The sequence below is a fragment of the Lytechinus pictus genome, chromosome 13 (genome assembly GCF_037042905.1).
Source record: "Lytechinus pictus isolate F3 Inbred chromosome 13, Lp3.0, whole genome shotgun sequence".
NCBI classification, from domain to species: Eukaryota; Metazoa; Echinodermata; class Echinoidea; order Temnopleuroida; family Toxopneustidae; genus Lytechinus; species Lytechinus pictus.
In genome coordinates, this window is record NC_087257.1 from 25,597,908 (window position 1) to 25,618,493 (window position 20,586).

At 37.6% G+C, this 20,586-nt stretch overlaps 1 protein-coding gene across 1 annotated transcript in view; it reads right to left on the reverse strand.

The window, feature by feature from the left end:
- The window catches only part of LOC129275228 (sodium- and chloride-dependent betaine transporter-like), a 32,154-nt gene extending 23,541 nt beyond the window's left edge, over positions 1 to 8,613 (reverse strand). The window contains exons 1-2 of the mRNA XM_054912022.2: positions 8,261 to 8,613; positions 1,412 to 1,466 (exon numbers count right to left, since the gene is read on the reverse strand). The gene's annotated coding sequence lies outside the window, so the exon portion shown is untranslated. The remainder of the gene's footprint in view (positions 1 to 1,411; positions 1,467 to 8,260) is intronic.
- Positions 8,614 to 20,586: the final 11,973 nt, after the last annotated feature.

Here is a 20,586-nt window from a genome sequence, read left to right on the forward strand (position 1 = left end):
ATGATGATAAGAATCGGTTCTACACACCCCTAACCCCCTAAAAAGAGTCATTACTCATAATTTTGGGCCGAGGGGTTCAAAAGTTAGGTTTTCAAGATGGCATCTGGCGGCCATTTTGGATTTATGCAAATTAGCAAAATTGACCAAACGGCAACTTTGGGCAACCAATCTGAATTTGTTCTAGGACCCCATAGGAACACGAATCAAGAAAAAAACTTCATCGGAAAGAACATTTCTAGGTTGGTGTATTGAGCCTAAGGGACTGTCAAATCGACTATGTAGCGGTAAGTACTGATCAGCTCAGACATTTGGTTGAGCGAGTTTTCCTTATTTGTTGTGGTGATAGCTTATCCCCTCAGCAAAGGTTGCAAGTCCAACTTCTTCGCATTGCCAAGTTAGATTTCTTCGTTATTTCCCATTTTAAATTGTAGTGTTCCCCTTTCTTTTTCAGATCCCATATGTGATTAGAGAGTTCTGTTTCATTTTGGTATTTCTCGTTTCGGAAAGATTTGTGTGAAATCTGAATCTTTCTTTGAAAGCTCCCCTGCGAGGCCAAAATACACTTTGGTAGTCGTCTTTGGCCTTGTGTGACAGATGCTAGTTCACGATTTGAGGGCAGTCTTCCTTCACTTGGCAGTTGCATGTTTTTTCCAGGGGTTCTCTTTTGATTTTCTGATGACTTTTTCGTTGTGTGATCTGATGATTGAATTTACTGTATTTTTGTTAAGAATTTGTGTGTAGTTTGTGTCCCTTGGAGAAATGTTATACATAACATAACCATGATAACAATGTTTTCCCGTCTTTTGACAATGCGAAGAAGTGGGACTTGCAACCTTTTTTTGGCAACGTTTTTAGTTGGTGTCCAGTAAAAGGTTCATGCCCACTCCGTCTTCCATAACCCACCTTCAGCATGTCCTACCGATCCCGACTGAAACCAATGAATCGGAAACAATGATCCTCTTTCCTGGACATGGATATCTCGGGTTTGAAACGCCATGGTACATTTGGGAAACATCGTCATGAGAGACAAAACTTTCGTCCAAGCAAAAATGAAAACAAAACAAAACCCCAAAACGACAATAACAGCAAAACAGAACAAAGGCAAACACAAAATGAAACACAAAGTAAAGGTCAAACGTCACACTATGAAACCATTTTCCCGTCAAAAAATTGTGACAACTGAAAAAAAAGAAGAAATGTTACACGCATTTCCTGAAGCACAATCATTTGAAGGCTTATCTTTAACTCGCATCTCTAGATGAATAATCATATTACAAACAATCATTGCTATTAGATTGTATCAATTTTCACAAAAACAGACACAAGATTTGGGTTGATGCCTCGAGATCAGCAGAATAATCCTTAACAAAACATTATAATCTTGACAAGGTCTATGCGTATTTAAAATTACCTGTACACTTGGACTTAGTCACAGTGCGGTACGAACATCCACGTTGGAATCTTGACTGACAAGAAAGTGCGTGGTTAATATAACCTGAAATCACATAACAACATTGAACAAATACGAGGGTACACAAACATTATTATAGGCTTTATAGCAGGGGTTCTCAAAGTAAGGCCCGCGGGCCGGATCCGGCCCGCTGAGCTTCTCAATCCGGCCCGTGAGACTCTGCTGTTTAAAAATGAATAATTAATCTCTTATATCATGTTAATGTCACAATATGATTACATTGTGTGTCCATGCAACCATTATAAAAGTAATGACAGTCAAATAAATTTTACTTTAAAACAGAGTTCACTGAGTCATTTCTGTTTATTTGCTGTTATGAGAGATCGTAAGTAACTTGAATACACAGATGGTATCCCACAATTGGGATTTTTTTCCCTGAAACTTTTAAGAAATTTTACCACATGCGCTATGACATGTTGTGTCCCCCTCAATTTTGTGTAGGTCTCATTTTCTCTGGCCCTTTCAGGCTTCATTAGAGTCCCATCTGGCCCTTCAAGGAAAAAGTTTGAGAACCCCTGCTTTATAGGCTATAAAGGTTACTGGGGAAGCCAATTCTATTGTTGAAATTTACGCAAACGTGGAGGCTTTCAAAGCTATATAGGTACAACATGTAAGTACTAATGCATATTTCAACTGATTGTTTATTAAATACATTTTGTACGGTGAAGCTGTTCACTCAAGCCTATACCATTCCTTTGTATTGCTATTGTAAACTTGGTGATCATTCACCTCACAATGAAGATCACCTCTTTTGTAGCATTGTTGTTGCCTATTTGTATACTGCACTGCAAGTGCTACCCAGTTAATCAAGGCTATGTATTAGACTCTGTACATGATGTTACTGGTGTTTATGTTAAACCTTCACCCAAGAAATACATGCTGACTCATAAGTTCATTGGTTCTCCTGTTCAGTATTATTCTAACGCTGATTCTGCTTTAAGGATTTTAATCTTGATTTCTGAGTACCAAATCAAGCCACATCACCCCTGTACTTAAAGATCTGCACTGGTTGCAAATTAGTGATCGGGTAATATTCAAAATTCTTTTGCTTGTTTATCACTGTGTTCACGGCACCGCTCCACAGTACAATATCACTCTCATTAATAGATATACCCCTTCTCGATCTTTACGGTCCCAAAACTCAGGATTTCTGTTTGTTTCCAAATGTAAATCAAAATGGGGGGATAGGGCTTTCATACATGCCGGTCCTTCACTCTGGAACTCTCTTCCTCTTGTTATCCGTGACACCAAGTCTGTAGAATTATAAAAAAAAAAACTGAAAACATACTTGTACAATGCTGCATACACATGATTAACCAATATTATTTTTCACCTCTATATATGCTATTTTTTTCTCACTCTTTTCACTTTTTCACCGTGCGCCTTGAGCATTATATTTTTAATGGATTTGGCGCCTTATAAATTGCATCTATTATTATTATTATTTTGATATAGGTGGTGGAAATGCAAGTCTTTGTTCAAGCACGACTAAAACGGTATCTCATGAACGGTTTCCGCCAACATAACAATAAAAGCCGCCAACTGAATACAGTTCTCCCCAATATTTTTTTTCCTGCTTTTCCGATGAGTCTTCATTGAATCGTTCATTTAGCAATAAAAGCCATTACTTAATTGTTTTAGAGTTGAAATATTATTCTTTAATGTAAAAAAACATAAAAATGAAATAAAAAATAAATTGAAATGAAAAATAAAATTAAAAAAATGATAAAATCAAATCTAAATAAAAGGAAGAGAGTAATAAAAACTATAATTTTGCAAGGAGATACTACTTATTGGATAATTATTCACAAACGAATTTACTGATAAATAATCTTTGTAACGTGCTTGAAGAGTCTATCTACTTCTTCATTTGTGTAAGAAATTTGTTCAGGTTCTCACTATTACGTTATTACACTTTACTTATCCCTAATCATAAATACAACATATGAAAAAATAAATTTCTTGGATCATCTCGATAAATAAATGAAACTAATGGCAAATGCATGCAACCTGCAATCATTCCATTGCGATTACTCCTTTCAGACTACTAACTTGAATTGTGTCAATTTCAGTCATTTTGGCGCTAGCCATTTTTGACACCTTGACAAACAAGTTTAGTGTTCGGTCATGCATAAAAAACACTTTTGTTCCGTCTAGAAAAAAACTTCTTCTATCTATGAATTTGAAAAATCCCCCTTCTGTTAGAAACACATTTTTTCCACATCATTTTTTATACGCACTGTATAAATGATTATGTAGGGAAACATCTTTCTGCTCTTTCGCATCGACCATGGGCGGAAAACTCTCCTCAAAGTTGGGGGGGGGGGTACAATCGATTTCACCATTTTTCTTTACATATGTTTTCACACACTCACGCATACCCACATACACATATTGAGATGGGTAGACATGCAACTACTTGATCGACCCCCTTCCCCTCTGGCCCCATTGGAAATTATGCGAGTAGCTGTCGTCTGTCTATCAATTCTAAAATGAACCAGTTTCTAACGTTCTCAACACTGTGTACATTATGTTGACTGTCAAACAAATATCCAACAAACTATAGTTTCCAACATTGTGTCAATGTTAACTGTCAACAACTCTCCAATAAATTAGTTTCTAATGTCAACGTTGTGCCATTTTCGGTTGTTCAACAACTCTCCATCGAACTCTTTTCCAACATTGTCAACAGTGTGGCCATTGTTGGCTGTTCAGGTACTATCCAATCAAACATGTTTCCAACGTTGTGACATTATCGACTGTCCAACAACTCTCCATCGAACTAGTTTCCAACTTTACCAACGTTGTGTCATTGTCGACTGTCCAACAAATCTCCAACAAAAATAGTTTCTAACGTTGTCAACGTTGTTCCGTTGTCGGTTGTTCAAGAACTCTCCATCGAAATAGTTTCCAACATAGTCAACGCTGTGCCTTTGTTGGCTGTTCAACAACTATCCAACAAATCTCCAACACACTAGTTTCTAACGTTGCGCCATTGTCTGTTATTCATCAACTTTCAATCGAACCAGTTTCCAGCTTTGTCAACGTTGTGTCATTGTCGACTATCCAACTAATCTCCAATCTACCAGTTTCCAACGTTGTTTCATTGTCGACCTCCAACAAATCTCCAACACACTAGTTTCCAACGTTGTGCCATTGTCGACTATCCAACTGATCTCCAACCTACCAGTTTCCAAAGTTGTGCCAGTGTCAGTTGTCCAACAACTTTCCATCGAACTAGTTTCCAGCCTTGTCAACGTTTTGCCATTTTTGGTTGTTCAACAACTTTCAATCGAACTAGTTTCCAACGTTGTCAACCTTGTTTCATCGTCGACTATCCAAATAATATCCAAGCTACTAGTTTCCAACGTTGTGCCATTGTCGACTGCCCAACAAACATGACAAATCTCCAACAAACTAGTTTCCAACTTTGTCAACGTTGTGCCATTGTCGGTTGATCAACAACTATCCATCGAACTAGTTTCCACCGTTGCCAACGTGTGTAATTGTTGGCTGTTGATCAACTATCCAATTAAACATGTTTCCATCGTTGTGCCATTGTCAATTGTCCAACAAATCTTCAACACACTAGTTTCCAACGTTGTGCCATTGTCGACCGTCCAACAAATCTCCAACAAACTAGTTTCCAACTTTGTCAACGTTGTACCATTGTCTGTTGTTCAACAACTTTCCATCGAACTAGTTCCCAACGTTGTGTCTCTTTTGGCTGTTCAACAACTATCCAATCAAACGTGTTTCCAACTTTGTGACATCGTCGACTGTCCAGCAACTCTCCAACTAACAAGTTTTCAACGTTGCCAACGTCGTGTCATTGTTGATTGTCCATCATCTCTCCATCAAACTCCATCCAACGTCGATTCAACGTCAATCCATCAAGTTTTTCCAACGTCCAACGACTTTCAAGTTTCCAACGTAGAGCCAACGTTGGCTTGTTACCTGGGTAAGTTCTTTTGTTTTTTTCTTCTCCCTTATCTTTATTCTGATTTTCCAATTTAACTTTTGGCTCTACCTTCATTTCCCGTTTCTTTTTGCCTCTTTCTTCCATTTTCCCGCCACTTTTGCCCATGCCATCGAGTCATATCTTTTAATTTCATATCCCTCTCTTGCTAATCCTGCTAATGTATTAGTATTTCAGGATATTATACTTTTTCACATGTTCTTTCTTTCCTTTACCCGTTTTCCTTCCATTTTCCCATTTATGTTATTTCTTTCTGTCTCTTAAATCTTTTCCCTTTCCCTTTTTCCCTTTTCTCTTTTTCTTTCTTCCTTTATTTCCCTCTTTCTCTCCCTCTTCTCTTCTCCCTTTTTTATTTCCCCGGTGAAATCCGCCGGGGGGGGGGGAGGCAGCTTGCCCCCTACCCCCGCCTGTTACGCCACTGATGCGTCCATTACGACTGGTATGTAACAGTTGGCAAAGTACATTGTAATAGAAATACGCTAATGCATTCAAAGTAAAAATGCAACTAATGCCTCCATAAAGACAGTGTTCATTGATTTGCTGTTATAGTAACCTGTACTACCCGCACATAATAGTTGTTCCCAACTTTTCGCTGTGCAACGCAGACGGACTTTACGACGGTTTATTGATTTTGGGAGAGACTTTTGGGACCGTCATAAGACACTGTTCTGCAATGCAAGTTGTGTGAGAAGAGATTTTTTTTTTCGTTTCGCATCTGCAACGGAAACATTCAATCTGCGTTTCGTGTGCAAAATTCTGGTGACTGCTATGGTAACAGCGACACATCCGATTTAGGACGAGTTTCCAGAGCCACATTTGGTTCCTCCCAGAGCTCGAGATGCCGCCCGGGGGCCCCACTTACATTGACGAGTGAATACCTGGCACGACCACGCGTAAAAAGGGATTTCTTTTTTAAGAGTGGGCACGTTACGTATATGTAACGTTATAAGGGTGTAAAAAACGATATTTAAAATACTGAGAAAAGGGAAATATTTCGTTAGGAAAGCTACGTCTTTTCTGTCAAATGTCAAATACTTGTTAAGGGTAGGGTTTCACACGCTAAATACTTGTTAAGAGATGCTTTTTCATAATCTGGGGAAGACTTGCTTCCCTTGTTTAGGGTGCTTTTCAAAATCCCATGGTCGCACCTGGTATCCACTCGTCAATGGAAGTGGTCCCCCCGAAAATTTGAATCTAATCACCCATTTCGGGAGAAAGTAAAACATATTGCCCATTACATTGTGTGCTAGAGGCATATCGTTTGTGTAGGAGGAGCAAGGAAAGGGAAAAAAAGGAAAGTCGGATGGGTTTCAGACGGATAGACATATTGCATATGCTGTGTACATATCAGCTCATGCGAAATGGTTAAGCTGGAGAGGTGATCTGACGCATGGAATCAATTGCCAGTGATCCACCAATAATCCACATTAGATGCAACATCAATTCGATGGACTGTAATGATCTATATCTAAGCCTTAATTCAGTAAGTTTTTCCTCACTCAATATGTACTCGATTTGTCTGAAAAACCACTTTCTTATCCATGTCATAATCTACATTTCGCATGTCTCCAGCCAGCTGGAGTCATGATAGTCATGATAGTACAGCCCCGCCGCGAGCTCAGGCAGGCATAATTATGCTATGATGACCAGTCGTACATGCATGAAATCGGGATTTCAGCAATTTGGAATGGCATGCTGGTATCGCATGAAAGAATTTTAAACGGAAAGCAGATCTATAGGGCCTGTAACACAAAGCTTAGCAATGATTGTAGAACAGTTTTCTACGTTCGATTCTATTGACTATATAATAATGTACAATCAATCTTGAAAATCGAGTCTATGATTAATCGTTAACTGTTGTGTTACCGGACCCTAATGTCGCGTTCTATAGGTTTGCGAAAACTCGCTAGTGTGAATTCTCGGACCCGCAATAAACTACCCCGGGATGCAAAATTGTGTTTCCCACAAGAGTTCCGGACCCCAATATGAATATTCATGACTTGCGTCTTCGGAATAAGAGTACGCACGCGCGTGAACAAAATTGTGGTTGTTCGCGTTGCATGCCATGCATGATGAATGAGTCAGGACCCTCAAATTGCCGGTACCCTTAGGCCTTATAATAGGCCTTAGGCTTAGATCTGTAGATCCAATTCTTAAACATTTATCAAATAAGCCTGTTCACGGTTGTAAACTGCGCACGAGCAGAAAAAGGTCATTGGAGACAACCATGAAGGTGGCTTTCAAATTCACTGACATAGGCATTTGTGATTTGATGATTATTCATGTATTCCTTTCAAAATATTTATCACGTCCAAGCTGAAGAGTAATAAATAGAGCCTTCATAATCACTGATATTTGACAGTAGCCTAAACAATAGTCAAATGTGCCAAAGGCAGACAATAAAACAGATTTCCAAACTTTATCCCTGATGTACTATTCTAGTCACCTGGTCTATACAATGCCTTTTGTTCTTAGAATTCGAATACTCTACCGGTAAAGCTTACGCAACATCTACATTTGAAAATGATAGTGCTTATCCTAATGAAAAATCACAAAGGTCATTGGAGAAAAGTTGATCATGAGCTAACCGTGAACTGGCTTATTGTCATAAATGACAAAACAAAATGCTAGGTTAGGCTAGGCTATGGCTTGCCTAGGATAGGGCATTTACTTTATCTCAAATCTAGACCTGTCTAATGACTGCACCCGAATAATGTCATTTTAGTAGGAATTGACAGGATGTGATAGAATGTGATATGACGTGATTTCCTAACTACAATTTTTCTATTTTCTCTACTTGTTCTACTCACCAACTGTCTGACTTCTGATCCACAAACGAGCACGTGAATTGATTCACAGAGTCCAAAAAGGCTTCGGAGAAAATATGGAAGTAAGCGGTGAATGAGCGATTAAGTCCGCTGAGGACGTAAAGCGAATCGCGACTAGAGCTCTAGTTGATGACCGCGGGAGATAAATCACTGCGAAAGTGAAGTCCGAAGTTATTGCACAATCCCAACACAATTAACAGAAAACTTATCGCGTTATCTTGTCCGCGAAAAAGAAGAAAATGAATTTGAAGCTCCTCTATTGCACACAGAAAACGCGAATAAAATAACCCACAGGTACCGGTATGTCCACAGATGTAAAATTGAACTCAGAAATCAGTGGCGGACCGTGACCCGGAGGAGACGAAGCATTGGAGTGGCACAGCATTGTTCACAAACAATACACCCTCCAATGCTTTGTCTTCTCCGGGTCTATAACACTTCCCTGGTCCGCCACTGTCAGAAATGCAGGACAATATAACTCTAATATATAAAAATCCAAGTATGGATGTATATAAAATCCAAGTGTATAAATCCAAGTATGGGTGTATATAAAATCCAAGAATGGTTTAGTTGTAAAACCCTGAGGTTTAGCGACTTTGTTATTGTTATTGTTATTGTTATACCGAGGTTGTTTTACCTGACTGCTAAGAAAGCACGAATGCCTGTGAGCAAGCAACCAGGGGACCAACTCTTCATTGAACGCGTGTCCACGAAGTTGACTCCTCGAGATCACAAGAAGAAGTGATCGTCAGTGCTTGTTAAACAAGTGAGAGGCGCATGGACGACCGCCCATAACATTTTTATTGTGATATAAAAGTGAGAATAGAATGAATTAACAATGAGACATAAAAAGAAAGAAAGAAAGTGTATGAAAAAGAAAATACTTGCTCTAGTAAGAAAAATACTTGAAATAGGCCTACTTGAAATACCCCTCAAAGAAAATACCTTCAAATGACTAGCTCCTTTCCGGACAATCTCAACTATAATAATTATTTCGCAGGGATTTTTTTTTTTTTTTTTTTTTTTTTTTTTTTTTGGGGGGGGGGTAAATTACGAAACAATGAGTGTGAAAACCTTAATGGTGATATTGCCCTTAAAGGAATTGCGCCCTCTATTAGCTGTTTGTATGTTTGGTAGTCAAATTCATCCCGGTATTGTCATTCTATAATAGGCTACTGTATTGAAAATGGTATACGCGTGTGGGATTTGACTTATTTTATGCAAATGTTACGCAAAATGTGCGGTAACCTATGGCTGTATTCAGCCTTGGTAGGGAAAGGCGCAGTTGCCCTCCCCTAAATTTTACACATACTTACAATATCGTATAAACATTCACTAAAATATATTATTAAAAAAATCCCACATTTACTCTATTTACTCTGGGTACAAATCCCAGCCATGGCGTAGTTTCCTTCAGCAATAAATTAATCCACATTATGCTGCACTCAACCCACGTGAGGTGAATGGGTACCTGGCAGGAATTTATTCCTTGACATGCCGAGCATAATATAATATTCAAGTCCTTTGGAAGCGCATAGAGACGTCATTCATAATGTGTTATGCGCTAATACAAGAACTGACTATTATTATTATTATTATTAGGATTGCAAAAATTACCATTTGATAAGCTCCGTCGCTTTCCGGTTTCCTTGAGTGTGTGTGTGTATATTTGTATTATATTGTAACATGTGCAACCATGTGTTTTCCCCCTATTTTGTGGGACCTTGCCTAACACGATTTTTTTTATATTAGTCTCCAATTTCATCATCAGTGTCGTGTACAGGATGAAGATTTTTAGTAATTTCTCAATTTGTTATGACTTTATTTTGTTTCATTAGATTAAGTATGTATTCAACATTTATTCATATCTATTCATTATATTGTATTATCATTAGTTTCGTAAAACTCTCGATATCTCAAATGTTAGTGAAATTAATTTTTTTGAACTTTTAACCAAGGTTCTTGCCTTTTTTGTAAACATTATATTTGATAATCCTTTATAATTTTATTTAGTTAAGATACCAAAGCTTTGCATTTAATCACAGAATATATTCTACGCAAGATGTAGGATAGTTAGTTGCTTAAGTGTGTATTTAACATTTGTTCATATGTATATCATACTGTATTCTCATTGTTGTGTTACTTATATGTGTTAAAGGTACCAGACACGATTTGCATTTCATGCTATTTTCTGGTCCCATTTATCCTGTTAATACCTTTGTAAAACTTTCAGTTTCGCAATGTTTTGTTTCATATCCTTTTTTTGGATAATAAAACATCAATCTCAAACTCAAACTCAAATCGATTAAATAATTTGAAGTTACCGATTGAGGGCGTATTGCTATTATGTCTGGTCATGGGAAGCATGTTGCTTGTCCACAGTTGTTGTTAAATTTCTTTAATTTGGTGATACGAGCCCAATGACGTGAGTATTATTTGTTTATCTTAAAGTTTATTAGTTATGTTATCATTTAAGCCAAGTGGCAAGGTGGAATATGGTTTTTAAGTTATGAAATTAATGTGTCAAAGTTATGTATGCCGAGTGAATTTGTTCAAATGAAAACGCCGTATACGTGTACATGCATGCATTACGTAATGGAGAGTATACAGTCGTACGTGGCGTGGTTGTCCATAGGCAAGAATCTTGAATTTGGCGCCTTCGGGCACGTGATGAATGCATTGTCATAAACCATGTAAACATAAAGAAGTAAACAGAAATGCATTTATTGTCGTAGTTGATTTCATTTATTATGAAAGCTGTTTTACAAAAAAGGTGAATTTAGGGTACATTAATCTATACATGACATTTACAGTATGCTTATACTTGATATGACCTTGAAGCATGTCAAGGTCATTCTTGGTTGTTGAATATTTTAAGTTGTAATGCAAGTCAACATTATTTGCCTGTTTTGGAAATCTGTAGAGATTCTTTATACATGATATGACATGTTGTCAATTCAGTTTATACAATTATTGTTTATTCTGTATTAAAATTGCAGATTGAACCAGTCGCATTGTGCACACGTCAACACACTGAACTCGGTCTGATTCTTGGGTTTTGTTTAGTTTTCGAAGTATCACACGCCACAATCAGATTAAATCTTGATTGTTTCATGTTACTTTGTATATATATTTTATGATTTTATGATTGAAATAAATTGAATTGAAATAACTAAGTATGAAATAATATATAATGCGTCTCCTCCCCTGAAAAAGTTTGCGTACGTGCGTAATCATAGTAATTCGGAAGTTTGTGACAATTCGTGGCAAATTACAAATCGATGTATTTATCTTCTCACAACATGAGTTTCATGGAAAATCCAGTTAAAGCCACCACAATGGATACTGATCCATTAGTTTACGTAACTTGATGACAACCACACAGGTATACTTTTTGAATTGACGGTTAATTGGATGATCTGGAAGCTGTTACAACCGATAATGTCGCAGCTACGCATAATGTCACACCAACGCGTAATGTCGCAGATTGCGACATTATGCAAAGAGCGTCCAATGCATAATGTCGCAGTCAACGCATAATGTCGTAACTTTTCTAACGCATAACGTCACATATCGCAACGCATAATGTCGCAGCAAATTTCTAACGCATAACGTCACATGTCGCAACGCATAATGTCACAGCGTTATTTTCTTCAGGACTCGAGTTACAGATAATATATAAAATATGCTTTCACTAAGTATTTTGAGACACGAGAAACAGAATTTAGTGATTTGGAAATCAGGATTACTCTTTGTATGGATATTTATTGGTTAATTGCAATTTCGTCTACTGCCCTTTTTCCCACTATCGCATGGTCTAATATAATTTCGTCTACCATTAGTTAGTCAACTATCAACATAGTCCAACAACCATTTCGTCTAATTACCATCTCGTCAAATGGCCAGTTGGTCTAATAGCTGTTTTGTTTATTATCATTTAGTCTAATCGTATTTTTTTCAATTGGTCCAATATCCACTTTGTCCAATATTATTACTTCTATTACCTTTTGGTCTGATAGCCAATTGGTCTAATAACCAATTGGTCTACTTTCATTTCGTCCATGTTCCCTTTGGTCTAACTTCAGTTGTTTCACTATCACTTTGTCTAAACCCATTTCGGCTAACAATCTTTTGATATCGTTGCCATGGGTCCAATCACCAATAGGTCCAATCACCATTTCGTCCAATCATCATTTCGTCCAATAGGCATATCCATTTCATCTTATAACCATAATTGTCTACTGGCACTAGATCCCTACGGTGACTATGTATCATTGCCGACATGTTATAGTACTACTGCTGATTTGTGGTTCAGATCAGCTCGCGAGCGCAAAAAACCCCTCTACCATCCGCCGACAGGGCATAGGCGGATCCAGGGAAAGGCCCGCCCCCCCCCCCGCAAAAAAAGGAAGGGGAAAGAAAGAACGAAAAGGGAAAAGAAGGGGAAAGAGAGGAGGGAAAAAGGGAAAAATAAGAGGTGACAGAAGAGTGAATAAAATAGGGTGAGGTGAAGACTTGGAAAAAAAAAAAAAATATTTCATGTCTCAAAAGAGGCGCGATAGCTCAATCGGTAATAGTCATTACGCCTACCAGGTCCCTTGGAGAGGACCTTAAGCCGTCGGTCCTCTGGTTGCTTGCTTACAAGCATTCATGCTTTCTTATAGCAATCTGTTAAAAAAAAATCACCATGTACTATATAGGCTAAAATTTTCGCTCGCGCTTCGCGCTCGCATCGAAATCCCCTTCAGAATTTTTATACATAGTGCTTGAAAAAGTGCTTAAATTTACCCCTTTTCGGACTGGAATATGAAGTACTTTTAGCTCTCGCTTTATATTTTTATGCTTTTTCAGTTCTAATTGTTTTGCAAAGTGTACATCGATAATCATTACTATTATTGTTTTTTACTATTACAAAGTTATATTTATGCATGTGTGTGAAATTAGGTAATGAAACTAAGTTTAGGGGCTGGCCTCACATACAAGCTTTGCTTATTTTACTCTAAAATACAAAAAAAATCATTAAAAAATACAAAAAAAATCATTAAAGGCAGCTTAATGTTATTAACTGTGTTTATCAAATCTATAGGCCTTATTATGTTTTATAAGATGTTATGTTTTGTTATATTCTTTATTTTTATGATATGTTTATCATATATATCATTGTGAAACGGAAAACAGTAAATAAAATGAAATGATTAAAACATGTATTAAAAATGCCTAAATTCTAGGTCTAAAAAAAAAAAAAAGCGCACTCAAGTTTATTGAGACACGCAGCTTGTTCTATATATTACGTGCTTGGATTATCCAGTTTCAGATCAGAATATCAAAAATCTTCTGCTTGCATTATTAACATTAATGTAGGAAGATACCCAATTACCCATCCATTTCACGACTTACAACACATTAAAAGAGTATTCTGTTCTTAGATCCGAAATCTATTTTTTCGGCTCGTGCTGCCAACTCGAGTCCTGAATAAAATACCGGTGATTGGACGTATCGGTGATTGGACCCATGGCAACGATACCAAATGATTGTTAGCCGAAATGGGTTTAGACAAAGTGATCTAGTGAACCAACTGAAGTTAGACCAAATGGAACATGGACGAAATGAAAGTAGACCAAGTGGTTATTAGACCAATTGGCTATTAGGCCAAAAGGTAAGAGACTTAATGATATTGGACAAAGTGGATATTGGACCAATTGAAAAAAATACAATTAGACTAAATGATAATAATCAAAACGGCTATTAGACCAACTGGCCATTAGACGAGATGGTATTTAGACGAATTGGTTATTGGACTATGTTGATAGTTGACTAACTAATGGTAGACGAAATTATATTAGACCATGCGATAGTGGGAAAAAAAGGCAGTAGACGAAATGGCAATAAACCGATGAATATCCATACAAAGAGTAATCCTGATTTCCAAATCACTAAATTCTGTTTCTCGTGTCTCAAAATACTTAGTGAAAGCATATTTTATATCTTATCTGTAACTCGAGTCCTGAAGAAAATACCGCTGTGACATTATGCGTTGCGACATGTGATGTTATGCGTTAGAAAAGTTACGACATTATGCGTTGACTGCGACATTATGCGTTGGACGCTCTTGGCATAATGTCGCAATCTGCGACATTATGCGTTGGTGTGACATTACGCGTTGCTGCGACAATATCGGTTGTAACAGAAGCTACATGAATTATTTTGCCTGAAATAGGAATAAAACCTCACGTTGAGACCCTCCCCACAAAAGCCATTTAGGTGTTCATTATGATAAACTATATACGGAGTGAGTCAGAAAATGACCCATCAGTATGAAGTTGTCTTGTCTATATAATAAAACAAACATATTTAGGTATCATTTCCATATGGATCTTTGCATGCATTACTGACTATGATACTGTCTTCAGAAAGTCGTGAAATCTCAGTCGCGCCAAGAACAAAACAGAGATAGAAGAGGACAGCGAGAGAGTGAGAGAGAGAGAGAGAGTGAGAGTGAGAGAGAGTTTCATAATATAATAAAATGAAACGAGTAATTCTGTCGCGAGCTCTGTTGAAAGACGGAGTGCCCTACTCAGGACCAAGTCCTCAATAACAAGCGTCAAGTGCCAAAGGCTCCACGCGAGACGTGTCGGAAATCAATTAAATACGTCCAAGACCAAAATGAAAAAAAAAACAGAAGAAAAGGGAATAAATGAATGAAGACATGAACTCCAAAATAGAGAGCAAAACATCAATGAAATATTCCAGGGTGCGGAAAAACGTTGTTAATTTTCTAAATTGAAACCCATTTGGAACACAGCTATAACAATGAAAATGCATAATGTTTCTTTACAATGAAATCTTTTGCAGTTCATCCTGTATTCTAAATGTTAGAATTACACATTGAATAATTATAGTCAGAAAGGAAAAAATTACCCATTTCCAGTGTAGTACGTTGTGCCAATCCTGAATACAAGCTTATTCTATAACTCTACAATCTTGAAATTGGTATCGCAGCGTATAAAACCATACAAATGATGACATTATTCCGTCCGAATTGTCAATACTTATTTTAAAATCAATATTCATTATCTTCCTGCTTGTGTCATGCTATATTTATATCTACTGCAACCCATGTAACAGGGTGAGATTTAGCAATTATTAAAAATCTTTCAAATTCTGAGAATGGACAGTAGATTACTTTGTTAATCTAGACTTGAGGCAATAACTTTTGTGCATTTCAATGGGTTGACGTTGTTTATCCCACAGAAAGAGCGAGACATACAATATGTGAATGTGTTACTATACAAAGCAGGATCCAGTCAAACCTGAAGTTAGCCTGCAAAATAAAGAAGAAAATTCAAGGAGGCATATTAGTAAAAGTTTGAATTGAAGATAAATTCGGGAAACAGTAACATGTATAAGGTCATGAATTATTCAATTTGCCAAAAGTTGTAATTTCTACATTGGGCTGAAAAACTATAAGACATATACTATAGCGCACATATCTACCTTGTTAGGTGCTCACGGCACTCCAATATTACCCCGGCTAGCATGGCTAAGCCAGTCTACCAATTCCGATGCTCACAGCTTGTTGAGGAATTAAGTACCCATGATTTACCTTAAATGTATAAAATCATGCCGCCAAAATCAAAACAAAAATTTCGTTTTCAAAAGTCTGATAGTGTAAAGAGTATAGTTTATATTTATGGTCAGGGCAAGCGCCATGATATTCAGAGGGGGGGGGGGGTGTGTAAGATGACCTTTTTTTTTCTCATTCAATTACTAGAGTTATTGTAGTATTGAACATGTTGAATGACCCAGACAACTCTATTTACATGCTGATTTGTTCCTTTTCTTCAGCCTCCTTTCCACCATCTAATTGTCATCAATTGAACAATATTAGGGGCTAGACCCCTGCAGCGTCTTGGTGCCGCCCTTGTTTGGGGTGGGAAATTCATGACCGAATCCTTGTTTAGAGTATTAGAGTATTTTGAGATCGAAGGATTATTATTTTTGAACGGTCTACTTTGAAAGAGAATGTATAAGAATTAGATAGAACACCTTCTGTCAGAGGTCCCCTATGTATTAACAATTATGATAAATGTAAAATCACCCCCTCCCCCCCCCAAAAAAAAAAATATTGGGGTCTGTCTGCTGATGAACAAGATTAAATAACCTGGATTCACGAAAGATGGCCCGAGACGGCCGACTTATTTTAGATGAATGGCCGTCTGCTGGCGCCGCCTAGGATACTCCGATTCAAGTATTCGTATTTACATCTTTGTCGCATTTCGCTTGAACATTTCAAACTCCTTCACAATTTTTTTTTACTTTTCTTTGGCCGTGACTGAAATCAGGTCTATTGACACTCATGCCAACTGTTAGAGAAATTACATGTATGTTCATCGTTTAGTGTTTTGTATCGATTTCCCTTAGGGGAAGATGGGGTAAGTTGAGCCACCACCCCCAGGCCGATAATGAATGAGTCAGACATTGTGATGGTGCCATAATTGATAACCAATTGCATAGCCCCTAACCCCACCACATTGTTTTAACGTTGAAACAAGAAATATTTTTTTAGAGGGAATTTTTTTTAAAAGAGTGAAATAGATAAGCGCTTATTACCCAAACGCATCTTTAAATATAATGAAGATATGATAACAATATTGTTAGTCCAGGTATGGATCCTCATTGTCATAGTCTTTTACATGATGGATGATTAGAAATGTGTGGATGTGAAAATATCACATTAAGTTCGGATAGGGGTAAGTTGAGCTAGACAAAATGGGGCAAGTTGAGCCATGGTAATTCATATGGATAATGGATATATATTCAATTAAAGTTGAAAAGCCATTGATATGCAGGCAGAAAGGACCAAATTCACAAGACAGTTGTTTTACTTTAAGGATGTTAGTATTTATAAAGAATTAGCAAGTGAAAAGACTTTAAAAGAAAAAAAAAACCTGTCATGCTCGTTCTTGTCCCATACCGTTTGTACATAGTTTTTGTGGCTCATCTTACCCAAGAAGGTGGCTCAACTTACCCCATGGGTGGGGCAAGTTCAGTCATTTGTCATTTTTTTTAAGGGTGACAGTGACTTTCAGTGTTGGGATATAATGTTATATATAGGTAAAAAGTGTTTCCCAAGAATTGAATTTTAAGGCAAGATAATTATTTCTACAAGATTATAAATCATAATAGTTGTAACATTAAAAAAGCAAACAAAAATTTACTCAACTTACCCCGCCTTCCCCTACAGTTTTGCTATTTGAATACCGAGGAAGATTCATGTCTGTACAAAATAATGGAGATATTAAGAAAATAATCGCCGTTGGTGAAGGTGATGGGTATAAACTATCACTTTCGAGGCGAGTTTGATGTAGGTATTTTTCCAAAGCGAAGCTGAAACAAAATTAACCCTGTCTCGCACACCTGAAATCGAGTGGTGATTAATAATGCTCCATACGTCACATCTGAAACAATAATTTAGATGTAATAGGTAGAAAACGCTAGATGCTTCCCTATAATAAAGAATGAGCAAAGTTTTCTTTCAAAAGTCAATAACACATTAACTTCAATACGACTCATTGAGTATTCATGTGACCATTTCTGGGACCCCGGCCGGTAAAGCATTCCGACCTAATTTTGAATGTGGATGATTTTTACCATACCCTTCCGAGATATGAAAAACAAACTGCGAAATGCAAAATATGTTCTTATGACGTCACAGTACTGAACGCTACATCAAATTAGAATTAGATGAAAATAGTAAATTAAGAATATATAAAAGAAGAAGAAGTATTACAATAGTTGTCGGAGAAAAAAAAGAGGGAGGAGGCGGCTGAAGATAAAGAAGAGAAAGATATAGCTTCTAATATTAAACAACAGGAACATTAATAATTGATTGAGACGGAGAACGATTGAAAATATAGAGAAGAAAAGGGGAAAAGAAAGAAGAAGAAGAAAGAAAACTACGGAGAAGGAGGAGGAGAGATGAAGAAGAAGAGAAGAAGAAGCTTTGTGGAGAGAATGTATTCTTATTTTGCACAATATGTCATGCTCAGCAATCACAATCTAACCCCAAGGCTGCATACGTCATGCACGGCCATAGTCACATTTGATTTTATATGTATCTTCCCTAATGACTGATAGATTACTCTTTATAGTTGTGTGACTATGAGAATGAAATGTTCCCATGGGCCGACAGGTTTGATGGGCCTTATCTTCTTTTCTTTCTCATTTTCCCCTTTTCCCCATCATTATCTCGATTTCATTTCAATAAAATAGCGCCTATGCATGTAAAATTGATGAGAGAAGCCGGGTGATATCAGACAGTTTCAACGGCTGATGAGAGCGGCTAAAGTAGACCGCGGAGAGTAAAGCAGTAAGGGTGAAAATCCGTTCAAAAAGGCATCAATTTGGAAAGTGATAAATTCGGAATTTAGGGGATAATACCCGTATTATTCTCGTGTTGAAAATCGAGAATCTTTAAGAGTGTCGAATGTTGATTGCAATCACTGTATGGTAGGTTTTATTGAAATATCTCAATGGAAAGGAAGGCACGAGCGTGGGGATAAAGATTGTATATAACCTAGTGGAGGAGTGAATCAGAAGAGAAGTAAAAAAAAAAGGGAAGGTGAATGATGAGAGAGAGAGAGAGAGAGAAGGAGGGGGGGGGGGGTGAGAGATACCAAAACCCAAGAAATCTTATTGGAAAGAGTAAAATGAGAGGAACAATTTGAAAAAAGGTTTCATCGAAATTGGTTATGAAACAAGCAAGATATGGACGTTTAAAAAGTCTTGTTGTCCTTTCTATGGGGATCCTCAAATTGGCAAATGTGTTTCAAAATGGCTGATTTTGTGGACAACTCTCCATTTGTTTTGTACACAAATTTTCATATTTTCCCCTTTATTTTACATATTTTACATTATCTCCTCCTGACCTTGACATATGTTTTGTGAATTATATTTTCCCATGACATACGTTGTGCACAGAAGGAGGCAAGATGCAATTTGAAAGATAATGAGGAAAATCTGAAAATTTGTGTACAAAACAAATGAAGAGTTGTCCACAAAATCAGCCATTTTTAAGCACCTTTGCCAATTTGAGGATCCTCATAGAAAGTACAACAAGACTTTTTAAACTTCCATAACTTGCTTATTTTATAATCGATTTTGATGAAACTTGTTTTAAATTGTTCCTCTCATTTTACTCTTTCCAATAAAATTGCTTCTCTTCTTGGATTTTGGTTTCCTTTAAAACCCTTCAACTTAGCCTTGTTATCCCAAACACTTCCTGCTTCACTACCAATCTCCATTGTTCTATAGCACTCGAAACATCTATCTTCATCACTCCACAGTTCATACCTCTGACATGTCTGAAGCGTTGCTGAGGCATCTTCGCAGTGATTTTCCTTGAAACTTCGGTCTTAGCCAATCAGGTACTGGTATTTCCGTAGCTTATAACAGTTGCCTGTATTAATGACGAGGTAAACACTTCATTGAACCTTCTCCCATCCTTCTTCATCATCACACCAACTATGACTAGCATCTCACAGCTCGGGAATCACCCGGTCTCTTACTTGAAGAAGTTACGGTTTACATGATGCCATGGAAAGGGGACAAAAGCATGACGAAACATCAGAGAGATAGAGAGGGAGTGGGTGTATGCCCATAGTGTTTGTGAGTGTGGGTGTGTATGGGTGAGAGTTAAACAGGGTAAGAATGGATAGTGAGAGCAGGAGATGGGGAAGAAAGGCTATTAGGAGAGAGATGCAGGAAGGGAAAGGGGTTATGGAGAGGAGAGGAGAGGAGAAGAGACGAAAGAGCAAGAGAGCGAGGGAGAGAGAGAGAGGGGGGGGGGGAGAGAGATAAATACATAATAGAGAATCAGGAGAGATAAATACATACAAAGAGTTGGGAAAATAAATGAAGAGAGATATTGAGACAGACAGGTAGAGAGAGAGAAGAGGAGACAGAAAGTGTGCGTGAGAGATGGAGAGAGGGGGATGTAGAGAGAGAGAGCATCAGAGGAGAAGAACGGGGGGGGGGGGGGGGCACCGAAAAATAGATGCATGTGTGTGTGTCCGTATTACATTAGTGCGGCACGTTGGTAATGATAAATTTCGCACTTCTCGTCCTCCACAGAGAAACTTTTCCCGGGGTCGTTTCCGTCTTCGCTGTTCCTATCAATCGGTGATTGAGTGTCGGATATGTTACAAATCAACAAGGGGATCGTCTTCGGGATCTACGATCGTCAAACGATGAGTGGAATCTCGCTACTGGAGGTAAGCGTGAGATCATTTCAAATTGTCTTAATAAAA